Source organism: Symphalangus syndactylus, chromosome 18 (genome assembly GCF_028878055.3).
Source record: "Symphalangus syndactylus isolate Jambi chromosome 18, NHGRI_mSymSyn1-v2.1_pri, whole genome shotgun sequence".
In the NCBI taxonomy this organism is placed as follows: Eukaryota; Metazoa; Chordata; class Mammalia; order Primates; family Hylobatidae; genus Symphalangus; species Symphalangus syndactylus.
In genome coordinates, this window is record NC_072440.2 from 78,310,070 (window position 1) to 78,325,668 (window position 15,599).

A 15,599-nucleotide genomic window follows, 5' to 3' on the forward strand; every position below is an offset into this window, starting at 1 on the left:
AGCACTAAACAATGAATGAAATTTGATCAATGCTTAACAGACACTCTTACTGACAACAATCCCAGTTTGTTTATTTATTGTTGTTCTCATCTTACATGACTACTCTGGATCATTATGTCTGTTGACCACATCCTCCTTCTTCCAACTCTCTCTTGCTTTGTTTACCAATATATTCCTTTCTCCTGGTTCCCCACCTATGCCTTGAGTCCTTTTTCTCTCTCCCCTCTTTGTTAGTTTCTCTTTCTCCAGCAGTCACACAAATGTCAGAAAAATTGACCATGATAAAAATAAAAGGTATACATTAGCCACTACTCCAATCTGGTTCTTGTAAGGACTGAGGATTCTTACTTTCTAGGTCATCTCCTGAAGTTTCTTCCCTTTATATGCAGAAGCAAAGTAAGGTAAAGAAATCTAAAGAATTCAGATAATATAAATCGATTTTCCAAATAAAGATCTAACAGAAAAAAGATAAAAAGTTGTGCAGGTAGCTTACAAAGAGAGAGAAGAAAGTTGCTTTATTGATTTTCTTTTTCTATTTTAGTTGCTGTCAGGTATGTGGAAGTGAGAGAAAGATGAAGAAGGCAGATGTTGAGAAATTCCACTGCTTCTGTCCTTCCTACCTGCCCCCCTTCCTTCCTGAGCAATTCTTTTTTTTTTTTTTTTTTTTTTTTTTTATTATACTTTAGGGTTTTAGGGTACATGTGCACAATGTGCAGGTTTGTTACATATGTATCCATGTGCCATGTTGATTTCCTGCACCCATTAACTCGTCATTTAGCATTAGGTGTATCTCCTAATGCTGTCCCTCCCCCCTCCCCCCACCCCACAACAGTCCCCGGAGCGTGATGTTCCCCTTCCTGTGTCCATGAGTTCTCATTGTTCAATTCCCACCTATGAGTGAGAACATGTGGTGTTTGGTTTTTTGTCCTTGCGATAGTTTACTGAGAATGATGTTTTCCAGTTTCATCCATGTCCCTACAAAGGACACGAACTCATCATTTTTTATGGCTGCATAGTATTCCATGGTGTATATGTGCCACATTTTCTTAATCCAGTCTATCGTTGTTGGACATTGGGGTTGGTTCCAACTCTTTGCTATTGTGAATAGTGCCGCAATAAACATACGTGTGCATGTGTCTTTATAGCAGCACGATTTATAGTCCTTTGGGTATATACCCAGTAATGGGATGGCTGGGTCAAATGGTATTTCTAGTTCTAGATCCCTGAGGAATCGCCACACTGACTTCCACAATGGTTGAACTAGTTTACAGTCCCACCAACAGTGTAAAAGTGTTCCTATTTCTCCACATCCTCTCCAGCACCTGTTGTTTCCTGACTTTTTAATGATGGCCATTCTAACTGGTGTGAGATGGTATCTCACTGTGGTTTTGATTTGCATTTCTCTGATGGCCAGTGATGAGGAGCATTTCTTCATGTGTTTTTTGGCTGCATAAATGTCTTCTTTTGAGAAGTGTCTGTTCATGTCCTCTGCCCACTTTTTGATGGGGTTGTTTTTTTCTTGTAAATTTGTTTGAGTTCATTGTAGATTCTGGATATTAGCCCTTTGTCAGATGAGTAGGTTGCAAAAATTTTCTCCCATTGTGTAGGTTGCCTGTTCACTCTCATGATAGTTTCTTTTGCTGTGCAGAAGCTCTTTAGTTTAATGAGATCCCATTTGTCGATTTTGGCTTTTGTTGCCATTGCTTTTGGTGTTTTAGACATGAAGTCCTTGCCCACGCCTATGTCCTGAATGGTATTGCCTAGGTTTTCTTGTAGGATTTTAATGGTTTTAGGTCTAACATATAAGTCTTTAATCCATCTTGAATTAATTTTTGTATAAGGTGTAAGGAAGGGATCCAGTTGCAGCTTTCTACATATGGCTAGCCAGTTTTCCCAGCACCATTTATTAAATAGGGAATCCTTTCCCCATTTCTTGTTTTTGTCAGGTTTGTCAAAGATCAGATAGTTGTAGCTATGCGGCATCATTTCTGAGGGCTCTGTTCTGTTCCATTGATCTATGTCTCTGTTGTGGTACCAGTACCATGCTGTTTTGGTTACTGTAGCCTTGCAGTAGAGTTTAAAGTCAGGTAGCGTGATGCCTCCAGCAAATCAACAGAATATACATTTTTTTCAGCACCACACCACACCTATTCCAAAATTGACCACATAGTTGGAAGTAAAGCTCTTCTCAGCAAATGTAAAAGAACAGAGATTATAACAAACTGTCTCTCAGACCACAGTGCAATCAAACTAGAACTCAGGATTAAGAAACTCAGTCAAAACCGCTCAACTACATGGAAATTGAACAACCTGCTCCTGAATGACTATTGGGTACATAATGAAATGAAGGCAGAAATAAAGATGTTCTTTGAAACCAACGAGAACAAAGACACAACATACCAGAATCTCTGGGACACGTTCAAAGCAGTGTGTAGAGGGAAATTTATAGCACTAAATGCCCACAAGAGAAAGCAGGAAAGATCCAAAATTGACACCCTAACATCACAATTAAAAGAACTAGAAAAGCAAGAGCAAACACATTCAAAAGCTAGCAGAAGGCTAGAAATAACTAAAATCAGAGCAGAACTGAAGGAAATAGAGACACAAAAAACCCTTCAAAAACTTAATGAATCCAGGAGCTGGTTTTTTGAAAAGATCAACAAAATTGATGGACCGCTAGCAAGACTAATAAAGAAGAAAAGAGAGAAGAATCAAATAGATGCAATAAAAAACGAAAAAGGGGATATCACCACCGATCCCACAGAAATACAATCTACCATCAGAGAATACTACAAACACCTCTATGCAAATAAACTAGAAAATCTAGAAGAAATGGATAAATTCCTCGACAAATACACCCTCCCAAGACTAAACCAGGAAGAAGTTGAATCTCTGAATAGACCAATAACAGGTTCTGAAATTGTGGCAATAATCAATAGCTTACCAACCAAAAAGAGTCCAGGACCTGATGGATTCACAGCTGAATTCTACCAGAGGTACAAGGAGGAACTGGTACCATTCCTTCTGAAATTATTCCAATCGATAGAAAAAGAGGGAATCCTCCCTAACACATTTTACGAAGCCAGCATCGTCCTGATACCAAAACCTGGCAGAGACATAACCAAAAAAGAGAATTTCAGACCAATATCCTTGATGAACATTGATGCAAAAATCCTCAATAAAATACTGGCAAACCGAATCCAGCAGCACATCAAAAAGCTTATCCACCATGATCAAGTGGGCTTCATCCCTGGGATGCAAGGCTGGTTCAACATACGCAAATCAATAAATGTAATCCAGCATATAAACAGAACCAAAGACAAAAACCACATGATTATCTCAATAGATGCAGAAAAGGCCTTTGACAAAATTCAACAACCCTTCATGCTAAAAACTCTCAATAAATTAGGTATTGATGGGACGTATCTCAAAATAATAAGAGCTATCTACAACAAACCCACAGCCAATATCATACTGAATGGGCAAAAACTGGAAGCATTCCTTCCTGAGCAATTCTATCCAAAGGAAACTAGGCTGGGCTGAGGACGGCAGGCATTCGTGCAGATGGAGGCAAAAGGAGAATGAGTGGAAGCAACAGCAGTGGCTCTGGCTCTGGTGTCCTGTGTCCAAGCAGGGTCAGGGTTTGTCCTTGCAGGGGATGGATGTGGTGGGGCGGCCAGCAGGGAGCATCCAAGCCTCAGTGGGGTTTAAAAGATATCTACACGGGGCAAGTAGCAGCAGAGGCCTGGGTGGGAAAACTGAGCTAGAGTGGGTTAAGGAGGGTGTCCATCAAGTGACGGATGGTGGGTGGCAGTGACAGAAGCACTGGCCAGGGTGACACAGCACAAGCAGGACGAGTAGTGTTTCTGGGAGGAAGATGCTGGCAGCAGAGACAGGAGATGGGTTACATATAAGAGGATTGAGGAAATAAATAAGTATTTTTGAAGATAATGCAAGCCAGAGTCCTCATTGTTAGAAAAGGAAGTTACAGGCCGGGCACGGTGGCTCATGCCTGTAATCTCAGCACTTTGGGAGGCCGAGGTGGGTGGATCACGAGGTCAGGAGATCGAGACCATCCTGGCTAACACAGTGAAACCTCGTCTCTACTAAAAATACAAAAAAAAAAAAAATTAGCCAGGCGTGGTGGCGGGCGCCTGTGGTCCCAGCTACTCGGGAGGCTGAGGCAGGAGAATTGCATGAACCCAGGAGGCAGAGCTTACAGGCACGTGCCACCATGCCCAGCTTATTTTTGTATTTTTAGTAAAGATAGGGTTTCACCATGTTGGCCAGGATGGTCTCCATCTATTGACCTTGTGATCCACCCACCTCAGCCTCCCAAAGTGCTGAGATTACAGGCATGAGCCACTGCACCCGGCCTCATGAATCTTTTTTTTTTTTTTTTTTTTTTTTGAGACGGAGTTTCACTCTGTCACCCAGGTTGGAGTGCAGTGGCGCCATCTTGGCTCACTGCAAGCTCCGCCTCCCGGGTTCACGCCATTCTCCTGCCTCAGTCTCCCGAGTCGCTGGGACTACAGGCGTCCACCACGCCTGGCTAATTTTTTTGAATTTTTAGTAGAGATGGGGTTTCACCATGTTAGCAGGATGGTCTTGATCTCCTGATCTCGTGATCCGCCCGCCTCGGCCTCCCAAAGTGCTGGGATTACAGGCACGAGCCACCGCGCCCGGCCTTGAATCTTAATAAGAGAGACAGAGAGATAAATAAATATAGAAGAGAGTGTGTGTGCGTGTGTACGTGTGTGTGTACGTACACATATACACTGTAGCTTCAGTCACTGAAAGGGCTTGGAAGCAACTATATCTAGATAGCAATGAACACGTTTAAAGCTTAGATCTTGGTTTCTAAAAGCCAGTCTCCATTAAAAGTCAACAGGGCTCCTTGGAGAAATGATGAATTCCAGAAATGGGACAGGAAAAGTATAAGATTAACTTGGAACTTTGTGTGCTAGAAAAAGGGAAGGGCTTAAATAATAACGACGACAAGTCAAAAGAATACAGAAGCCAGCATAAAGAGTCTCCAATGACCAAATCTGGGACAATTTGAGCATGAAAGTAAATAATCCACTGTATAAAATAGGTATTCATGAGTTTCATACCAGTATAAATAATGAATAAAGTAAAAGTTTGATTAAGATTGAGATGTTTACAGTGGCTGGGTGTGATGATTCATGCCTATAATCCCAGGTGGGAGGATTTGGGAGGCAGAAGCAGGAGGATCACTTGAAGCCAGTTTTGAGACCAGCCTGGGCAGCATAGCAAGATCCCATTTCTATAAAAAAAAAAACAAAAAAAAAGACAGAGAGGTGTGTACAGAGTCACAATGAAACTCCTCACCAAAAAAAAAAAAAAAAAAATTAATTACAAAGAGAAGAGTTATCATTTGACAGTAGAGAAGCCCAGCAGACCGGCAGACATCACTTTCCTCAGATAATTAAAGGTAACATCACCAGTAATGGGATGTTAAAATCACCACCACTCGATAACGTGGTGAACACAGCCTTATTTGTATGATACTCCTGTCAAAGGTGAATGAGCTGAATCTAATCAAAAGGAAACATCAGATAAACCCAAACTGGGAGATATTCTACAGAGTAATTTATCAGCAAATGTGTCAAAATCATAAAAGTTAAGGAAAGACTGAGGAATTGTTCCAGATTGAAAGAGACTAAAGAGACATGAAACCAATGCTACACATAACCTTTGACTGGATCCTTAAGATGAATGGAGACAATTGAAGGGAGTCTGATGATTAGATGGCAGTATTAGATTGATGTTAATTTCCTGATTTTCATGGTTGCATACTGGTTGGGAGAATGTTCTTGTTTGTCAGAATTCCATGCTAAAGTATTCAGAAATGATTGGTGCATCATAGCAGTAACATAACACTCAAATGGTTCAGAAAACATAATTGTAACTTTGTTGAAAGTTTTCTGTGCATTTGGAATTATTTCAAAGGAAAAGAAAAAAAAATTTCCCTGTACATTTTGAGTAAGATAACTTTTGTTATCTTTAGAAGTCTTCAGTAATTATTTTAATTGATTTCTAAATATTCTACATGGACGGGCTAACTTCAAGGCAAGAGCAAGTCTTTTGCCTCTCTGTTGTTAAAATGATAGTGTTATATGTCAGGAAAAGGAAAAATCAGTAAGAACTAAATAGGAAAGAACCGCGCAAAGGTCTTAAAAGGAAAATTTGCTGACTGTAAAGTATTCTAAACTCTTAGTTATCTTTAAACTCTTTAGTAGTCAAAGAAACTCTTTCTTATTGATACATAATAGATGTACATATTTTTGGATACATGTGATAATTTAATACACTCATATAATTTGTAAAGATCCAATCAGTGGAATTGGGATATCCACTACCTTAAGTATTTGTCTATTATTTATGCTAGAAACATTTGAATTATTCTCTTCTAGCTCTTTTGAAATATACAATATATTATTATTGAAATGTTTTGCCTCTGTTTCCCCACCTAATCTCATGTCGAATTGTAATCCCCAGTGTTGGAGGCAGGGCCTGGTGGGAGATGATTGGATCACGGGGGTGGTTTCTCATGAATGGTTTAGCACCATTCCCCTTGGTACTGTCCTAGAGATAGTGAGTGAGTTCTCACAAGATGCGGTCACTTAAAAGTATGTAGCACCTCCCCCACCCCTCACTCTTGCTGCTGCTTCTTACATGTAAGATGCCTGCTCCTTACATGATTGGAAGTTTCCTGAGGCCTCCCCAGAAGCAGAAGCTGCCATGCTTCCTGTACTGTCTGCAGAACTGTGAGCCAATTAAACCTCTTTTCTTTATAAATTACCCAGTCTCAGGTATTTCTTTACAGCAATGTGAGAATGGACTAAGGCAATTATAAACTATAATCCCCCTACTGATAGATCAAACACTAGGTCTTATTTCTCTTATCAAACTGTGTATTTGTACCCACTAATCAATCAAAGATGCTCTTTAGTACTCGAGAAAATGCAAATCAAAACATATATGTTGGGCGTACATTTACAATTATAAATACACGTGTACATATACGGCCATGGTTTCAATATCCCCTCCAAAACTCATGTGAAACTTAATTGCCAGGCCAGGCCCAGTGGCTCATGCCTGTAATCCCAGTACTTTGGGAGGCCAAGGTGGGAGGATAGCTTGAGCTCAAGAGTTCAAGACCAGCCTGAACAACATAATGAGACTCTGCCTCTACCAAGTTTTTTTGTTTGTTTGTTTTTTTGAGACGGAGTCTCGCTCTGTCACCCAGGCACCCAGGCTGGAGTGCAGTGGCGCAATCTCATCTCACTGCAAGCTCCGCCTCCCAGGGTCACACCATTCTCCTGCCTCAGCCTCTCTGAGTAGCTGGGACTACAGGCACCCGCCACCACGCCCGGCTAATTTTTTGTATTTTTAGTAGAGACGGGGTTTCACCGTGGTCTCGATCTCCTGACTTCGTGATCCACCTGCCTCGGCCTCCCAAAGTGCTGGGATTACAAGCCACCGTGCCTGGCCTCCAAGTTGTTTTTTTTTAATTAGCCAAGCATTGTGGCATGCACCTGTAGTCCCAGTTACTTGGAAAGCTGAAGTGGAGGGATCATTTGAGCCCAGGAAGTCAAAGCCAAAGTGAGCCAAGATCACACCACTGCACTCCAGCCTGGGTGACAGAGCGAGATCCTGTCAAAAAAAAAAAGGAAAGGAAGGGGAGGGGAGGGGAAGGGAGAGGAGGGGAGGAGAAGAAAAGAGAGGGAAAAAAAAAAGGAAGGGAGAGGAGGGGAGGAGAAGAAAAGAGAGGGAAAAAAAAGGAAGGGAGGGAGGGAGGGAAGGAGGGAGAGAGGGAGGGAATTTAATCACCATTCTAGTAGTGTTGAGAAGTGGGGGGCCTTCAAGAGGTGATTAGGTCATGAGGGCTCCACCCTCATAAATAGATAATGCCATTATAGTGGAAATGGGTTAGTTATCTCAAAAGTGGGCTCCTAATAAAAGAATGAGTTGAGCCCAATTTCTTCTCTTTTTCTTGTGCACACTGTTTCTCACCATGTGATGCCTTCAACTATGCTATGATACAGCAGAAGGCCCTCACCAAATGTGCCCTTTCGATCTTGGACTTCCTAGCCTCCAGAACTGTGAACCAAATAAACTTCTATTGTTTATAGATTACCCAGTCTGTGGTATTCTGTTATAGCAACAGAAAACAAACTAAGACTCTGCCCGGCCGCCCACCGTCTGGGAAGTGAGGAGCGCCTCTGCCCGGCCGCCCCATCTGGGAAGTGAGGAGCGCCTCTGCCCGGCCGCCCCGTCTGGGAAGTGAGGAGCGCCTCTGCCCGGCCGCCCCGTCTGGGAGGTGAGGAGCGCCTCTGCCCGGCCACCCATCGTCTGGGAAGTGAGGAGCGCCTCTGCCCGGCCTCCCATCGTCTGGGAGGTGAGGAGCGCCTCTGCCCGGCCGCCCCGTCCGGGAGGAAGTGAGGAGCGCCTCTGCCCGGCCGCCTCGTCCGGGAAGAAGTGAGGAGCGCCTCTGCCCGGCCGCCCACCGTCTGGGAAGTGAGGAGCGCCTCTGCCCGGCCGCCCCGTCTGGGAAGTGAGGAGCGCCTCTGCCCGGCCGCCCCGTCTGGGAGGAAGTGAGGAGCGCCTCTGCCCGGCCGCCCCGTCCGTGAAGAAGTGAGGAGCGCCTCTGCCCGGCCGCCCCGTTCGGGAAGAAGTGAGGAGCGCCTCTGCCTGGCCGCCCCGTCTGGGAAGTGAGGAGCGCCTCTGCCCGGCCGCCCCGTCCGGGAAGAAATGAGGAGTGCCTCTGCCCGGGCGCCCCGTCCGGGAAGAAGTGAGGAGCGCCTCTGCCTGGCCGCCCCGTCCGGGAAGAAATGAGGAGCGCCTCTGCCCGGCCGCCCCATCTGGGAGGTGAGGAGCGCCTCTGCCCGGCCACCCATCGTCTGGGAAGTGAGGAGCGCCTCTGCCCGGCCTCCCATCGTCTGGGAAGTGAGGAGCGCCTCTGCCCGGCCTCCCATCGTCTGGGAGGTAAGGAGCGCCTCTGCCCGGCCGCCCCGTCCGGGAGGAAGTGAGGAGCGCCTCTGCCCGGCCGCCCCGTCCGGGAGGAAGTGAGGAGCGCCTCTGCCCGGCCGCCCCGTCCGGGAGGAAGTGAGGAGCGCCTCTGCCCGGCCGCCCCGTCCGGGAGGAAGTGAGGAGCGCCTCTGCCCGGCCGCCCCGTCCGGGAGGAAGTGAGGAGCGCCTCTGCCCGGCCGCCCCGTCCGGGAGGAAGTGAGGAGCGCCTCTGCCCGGCCGCCCCGTCCGGGAAGAAGTGAGGAGCGCCTCTGCCCGGCCGCCCCGTCTGGGAAGTGAGGAGCGCCTCTGCCCGGCCACCCACCGTCTGGGAAGTGAGGAGCGCCTCTGCCCGGCCACCCACCGTCTGGGAAGTGAGGAGCGCCTCTGCCCGGCCACCCACCATCTGGGAAGTGAGGAGCACCTCTGCCCGGCCGCCCCGTCTGGGAGGAAGTGAGGAGCGCCTCTGCCCGGCCGCCCCATCCGGGAAGAAGTGAGGAGCACCTCTGCCCGGCCGCCCCGTCTGGGAGGAAGTGAGGAGCGCCTCTGCCCGGCCGCCCCATCCGGGAAGAAGTGAGGAGCGCCTCTGCCCGGCCGCCCCGTCTGGGAAGAAGTGAGGAGCGCCTCTGCCTGGCCGCCCCATCCGGGAAGAAGTGAGGAGCGCCTCTGCCCGGCCGCCCCATCTGGGAGGTGAGGAGCGCCTCTGCCCGGCCACCCATCGTCTGGGAAGTGAGGAGCGCCTCTGCCCGGCCACCCACCGTCTGGGAAGTGAGGAGCGCCTCTGCCCGGCCGCCCAGTCTGGGAAGTGAGGAGCGCCTCTGCCCGGCCGCCCCGTCTGGGAAGTGAGGAGTGCCTCTGCCCGGCCACCCATCGTCTGGGAAGTGAGCAGCGCCTCTGCCCGGCCACCCATCGTCTGGGAGGTGAGGAGCGCCTCTGCCCGGCCGCCCCGTCCGGGAAGAAGTGAGGAGCGCCTCTGCCCGGCCGCCCCATCCGGGAAGAAGTGAGGAGCGCCTCTGCCCGGCCGCCCCGTCCGGGAAGAAGTGAGGAGCGCCTCTGCCCGGCCGCCCCGTCCGGGAAGAGGTGGGGAGCGCCTCTGCCGGGCCGCCCCGTCCGGGAAGAAGTGAGGAGCGCCTCTGCCCGGCCACCCATCGTCTGGGAGGTGAGGAGCGCCTCTGCCCAGCCACCCATCGTCTGGGAGGTGAGGAGTGCCTCTACCCGGCCACCCATCGTCTGGGAAGTGAGGAGCGCCTCTGCCCGGCTGCCCCATCTGGGAAGTGAGGAGTGCCTCTGCCCGGCCACCCATCATCTGGGAGGTGAGGAGCGCCTCTGCCCGGCCACCCATCGTCTGGGAAGTGAGGAGCGCCTCTGCCCGGCCACCCATCGTCTGCGAAGTGAGGAGCGCCTCTGCCTGGCCACCTATCGTCTGGGAAGAAGTGAGGAGCGTCTCTGCCTGGCCGCTCCGTCTGGGAAGTGAGGAGCTCCTCTGCCCGGCCGCCCTGTGTCTGGGTAGAAGTGAGGAGCTCCTCTGCCTGGCCGCTCCGTCTGGGAGGTCTACCACGGAGGCCAGAAGCACGGAGGCCAGAAGCAATGTGGGGGCTGGACGTGGTGGCTCACGCCTGTGGTCCCGGCACTCTGGGGGGCGAGGCGGGTTGATCACTTCGGGCTAGGAGTTCGAGACCAGTCTGGCCAACTTGGCGAAACATGAAGAATACAACAGACAAACCAACCAACCAACTCAATGACAACAAAACAGGTCTACCCTGGAGTCATACTCTAATTTTTTCTATTTTCTTCCCTTTCTGATCCTTTATCCCACTTTCTTTTTCTTCCTCCTCCTTCTCCCTCTTCTTTGTCAAATAGAGGATTGAGTTATTATCACTGATCCATATAAAGTCCCTCTCTCATTTATTTTAACTCCCACCCCCCATTTCTATTCCCCGACTTCCCATGTGCAACCTTCCTAATATGTTTGATACGCATCTTTTTGTTTGTATGTATTTTTAGAAAATGTTTATTGTTTTTGTATGCAAAAATTAATAAAAAAAAAAAAAAAAAGGTAAAAAAAAAAAAAAAAAAAAAAAAAAAAAAAAAAGAAAACAAACTAAGATATATACATGCAAACATATGTGTATACATATATTTATATAGAAGACAGGATAAAATGAAAACATCACTTCTGTAATCCACTAGTGGAAGTGTAATTCTGGAAAGAAATTAGTGAAAGTATGAAGTCTTACCAGTCATACTCTGCCTATAATTTCACTCTAGAAATCCATCCAGAAAATATATACAAAAGATATGAATTACATCCTCAATAAAGTTATTCATTGCAGCATTACTTATTATAACAAAAAATGAAAACAAGTTAAGCATCTAACAATAAGAGATAAGTATTTCTGAGTTATGATATATACATAGATGCAATATTATACATATAAGAAAGTGATATTATAAAGGAATCTAAAATAATATGGAAGGCTGGGCACGGTGGCTCATGCCTGTAATCCCAGCACTTTGGGAGGCTGAGGCAGGTGCATCACCTGAGGTCAGGCGTTTGAGACCAGCCTGAGCAACATGGTGAAACCCCATCTCTACTAAAAATACAAAAAATTAGCCAGGCATGGTGCCGGGCGCCTGTAATCCCAGCTACTTAGGAGGCTGAGGGAGGAGAACCACTTGAACCCAGGAGGTGGAGGTTGCAGCGAGCCGAGATCAAGCCACTGCACTCCAGCCTGGGTGACTAGAGCGAAACTCTGTCTCAAAAAATAAATAAATAATAAAATAATATGGGAAAAAGACTCTTGGAATAATATTAGTTTTAAAAAATACATTATCAAATTAGTGAAAATTAGTGGAAAGTGGAAAAATGCATCCCAAATGTGTGAAAAATGCATGTATTATACATACATTCATTATTTTTAAAGATTTGAAGAAATACCACAAATGTTAGCAGTAATTGGGATCAAAGATTAGGGCTATATTTCTTTTCTCTTTCTACATTTCTTTACATTCCACTTTTTACAAATATGTGCATAATTTTAATGGCTAGGACAATAAAAGTACTCGTTTATTGCAAAGACAGCCAAGTCTCCCCTTCCTGGGATTTCTTTTTCTTCCACACCATGCCTGCCAGCACTATGTTAACGCTAGGCCCTGATCAGCCTTCCCCTTGCTCCTTCCGGTGCCTTTTGAGAGCTGAAATTGTAAAATATTAATCAGATGTTCTGCTTTTAGCACACTAAAATTCTGAGCAGCTATCCAGAGAGTTGGATTGTGTTATCACTGGTACATTTTTCTGTTTTGCCTATTTTATCATCTGAGCAATATGTACAATTCATAACTTCAGCTTAGCGGTGTAGTCTGTGGACAATTCCCACAATGATATCACTTAGCTGCTCTTGTCTTTCATCCTCACCCACCTCTCTCCTGTGAGCTCCACTTGTAGATATTTAAACAGTCCCCTGAATGCCTTCCTTCTTGATGTCCTTACTATGCCACTGCACTATTCTCTCCCAACTATGACTGATTTATTCAGTTATTCAGTTATTGAACTTCAATACATTTTTTATTATGGAATACCATGTGTAAGGCACTGGAGGCACAAAGATACAAAAAAAGTAAAATCTCCTTGTCTTAGATAAGTATACAGTCTGGTGGGAAGTCAAAGAAACAAGCAAACAATCACAATATTCTAACACTATTGCTTCAGTGGAGGACTGTGTAAACATCAGTCTGAGCACTAAAGACTTCCCTAATGGGGAGTCAGGAGAAGCTTTGCCACTGAAGTCACATTTCAACTAACTTTAAAAAAGGAGCAGTTTGCAAGATAGACAGTCAGTCTCCAAACAAAAGAAACAGTATGTTTGAAAACAAGTAGGTCAGATTGTACTGGAAGCCCAAATGGGAGCAAGGGAGGATAGAGGGGCAGAAAACATTAGGAAAGAAGGAAGAGGTCAGCTCATAAAAGCATATCTTATATTTTTTCACTATTCTTTTCTTGTGATTAATCCCACCCCATCCCACTAGTGGCCTGGGGCAACCAGAATATGTTACTTTAAAGCTGTTCCAGCCCAACACAGAAGAAATGAGACACAGCAGTTAAGAGTCAGCTGCCAGAAGTTTCTTGATTACTGACAGGCTTGGACATCTGACTCCTGCCCACTCACCCACCTGATGTATAAGAAGCATGCCATGACACTATTTCCAAAATGCCATCCTTTGCAGTGTGCCATCTAAGCAAACAATTGTTTCCCCCACTTTTACTTTGTTATCTAGTCCTGGAATATGTTTTTTTTTTAAGCCCATTGACTCCATAACCTACTAATTTTTAAAGCACCAATTAAATCAATGAAATCTCGACTCTTTATTCTTAACTAACTTATTATTTATTACTAGTAGAATAAGTTACATGGCATCTCTGAACTTCAGTTTCTTCAACTGCAAAACAGATGCAATAAGCTGGGCACACTGTCTCGCACCTATTATCTCAGCAACTCGGGAGGCCAAGGGAGCAGGATCACTTGAGGCCAGGAGTTCGAGGTTACGGTGAACTATGACTGTGCCATTGCACTCAACAGAGTGAGATCCTGTCTCAAAACAACAACAACAATAAACAAAACAAAACAAAACAAAGAACCAAGCTGCACAAACAGGATCACATGCCAGAGGAAAATAAAGATTTTTTAATAGATAATAATAATATTTACAATTGGGAATTATAGCTAGAGGCAATGAGTGCAGCCTAAGTTCTGAATAAAAGCTGTAGCTAGAATTATTATAGTTATTATTACTATTACTATTATTATCACTATTCAGTGCCCTCTTCATAAATACTAGCCCTCACAGGTTATGACACTGGAAATACTGAAAAATCATGCTAACCTGTTTTTGTTGTTAAAATTTTGGTTCATTTCTTGTCCACAATCCACATAAGTTATCTTCCCAAAACCTATTTGCTCCACAGACATGCGATTTATTGAGTTGACGCTGCTACCTCACATTGTGCTCTGTGGGTATGATTTTCTATCTTAGAATTTCTTCATATCACATTGTTCTCTGTGAGTATAATTTTATATCTTAGAATTTCTTCTCCATCTCGGGATTTGGTTTAAAATGTTCTTAATTCACCATTTTGCTGAATATATGAATCATCTATAAATTTCAGATTTATACCTGTACTCTCTCAGAAAACACAGAAAATCTGGGGTTTTGTAGTTCAAACAACCAAACCAAATTAAACCAGACAATGCAAATGCTGAAGGTGATCTTTCTCTATATCAAATATTAATATCCGTTCTTATCAAATAAATGGAATAAGTGAAACAGATGTTATGTGGTCACTTATTACTGCTATATGTTTTTCAGCCTATGAGAACAATTCAACAATCTCTTGGGAAATTCAAAACCATGTTAAGTTGTATCTTGATTTTAAATTGTGCCAAGACTTTATCTATAGAGGTGATATTTTCAAGCAATTTAAACATTCTCATGTTCAAAGCTCTTCTCTAAATTTGATGAGTCACCCACAAATACTTAAGTGCCAGATCAGTGGATAGTGACAGAGAGCCAGATCATTACAAAAAGTGAGGCTCCTTATATCTCTGTTCTGTTGCAGTTGACGAATACGTCACCATCATGCTCAGCAACCAGATGTCAAAAAACAACATCTAATAGAGTTTTCTGTACTGAGCAGATTATAGTCTTGGTTATTGAACCAAAAATATTTGAACATAAATAGCTGGTTAAAATTTACATAATTACTCCTTCAGTGTTTAGTCACTGGCAAAGGTAAAGAACAAATGAAATAGCTTTGGAATAATAAATTCTTCATCAATTTTTTGACCAAACTCAGTATGAACTATTTAGTTGGAATGACTTTCCAGAGATTATATAAATTGCAGGCAACCTGCAAATAGATAACTTCACTTGGCCACTGGCTGTAACGTATGGGAGGGAGGTGGTAATAATAGTTTCATTTATAACTGAAATGAAGGAATGAATATTTAACAATCAAGATTTTCATAATCTGTGAAATTTGTTTTCTAGAATGTAGGAAACCTGGGCTTGCAGCTCTCTACGTTCCTTTCTAGCAAATCACATGGGAGGAATCCCGTAGAAAAGGCAACTGTGCAAACATATTTGAATTAATGCATTAATAAGGCTTTAGTTACCATTAAAGATGTACAAAGAATCAAAACATAAAGAACTATAAATTGTTCTGTTCTGTTCAAAGGGAGTGGGAGATGAGGTGGAAGGTATAACCTCTTTAGGCAGTGGCTTAGATGGACCTGATTTATAGCCTAAGGTATTTTTCAATTCATATTCAGGTGCTATATCCAGCCATACTTAAGCCATGCTTGTGTGTTGAAAACTCAGTCCTATGCTTTTCCTATGACTGGTACCTACCTCATGGGTACCAATCAGAGAACTCTTTTTGTTTGTTTGTTTAATGGAGTCTTGCTCTGTCACCCAGGCTGGAGTGCAGTGGTATGATCTTGGCTCACTGCAACCTCCGCCTCCCGGGTTCAAGAGATTCTCCTTGAGTAGCTGGGACTACAGGTGCATGC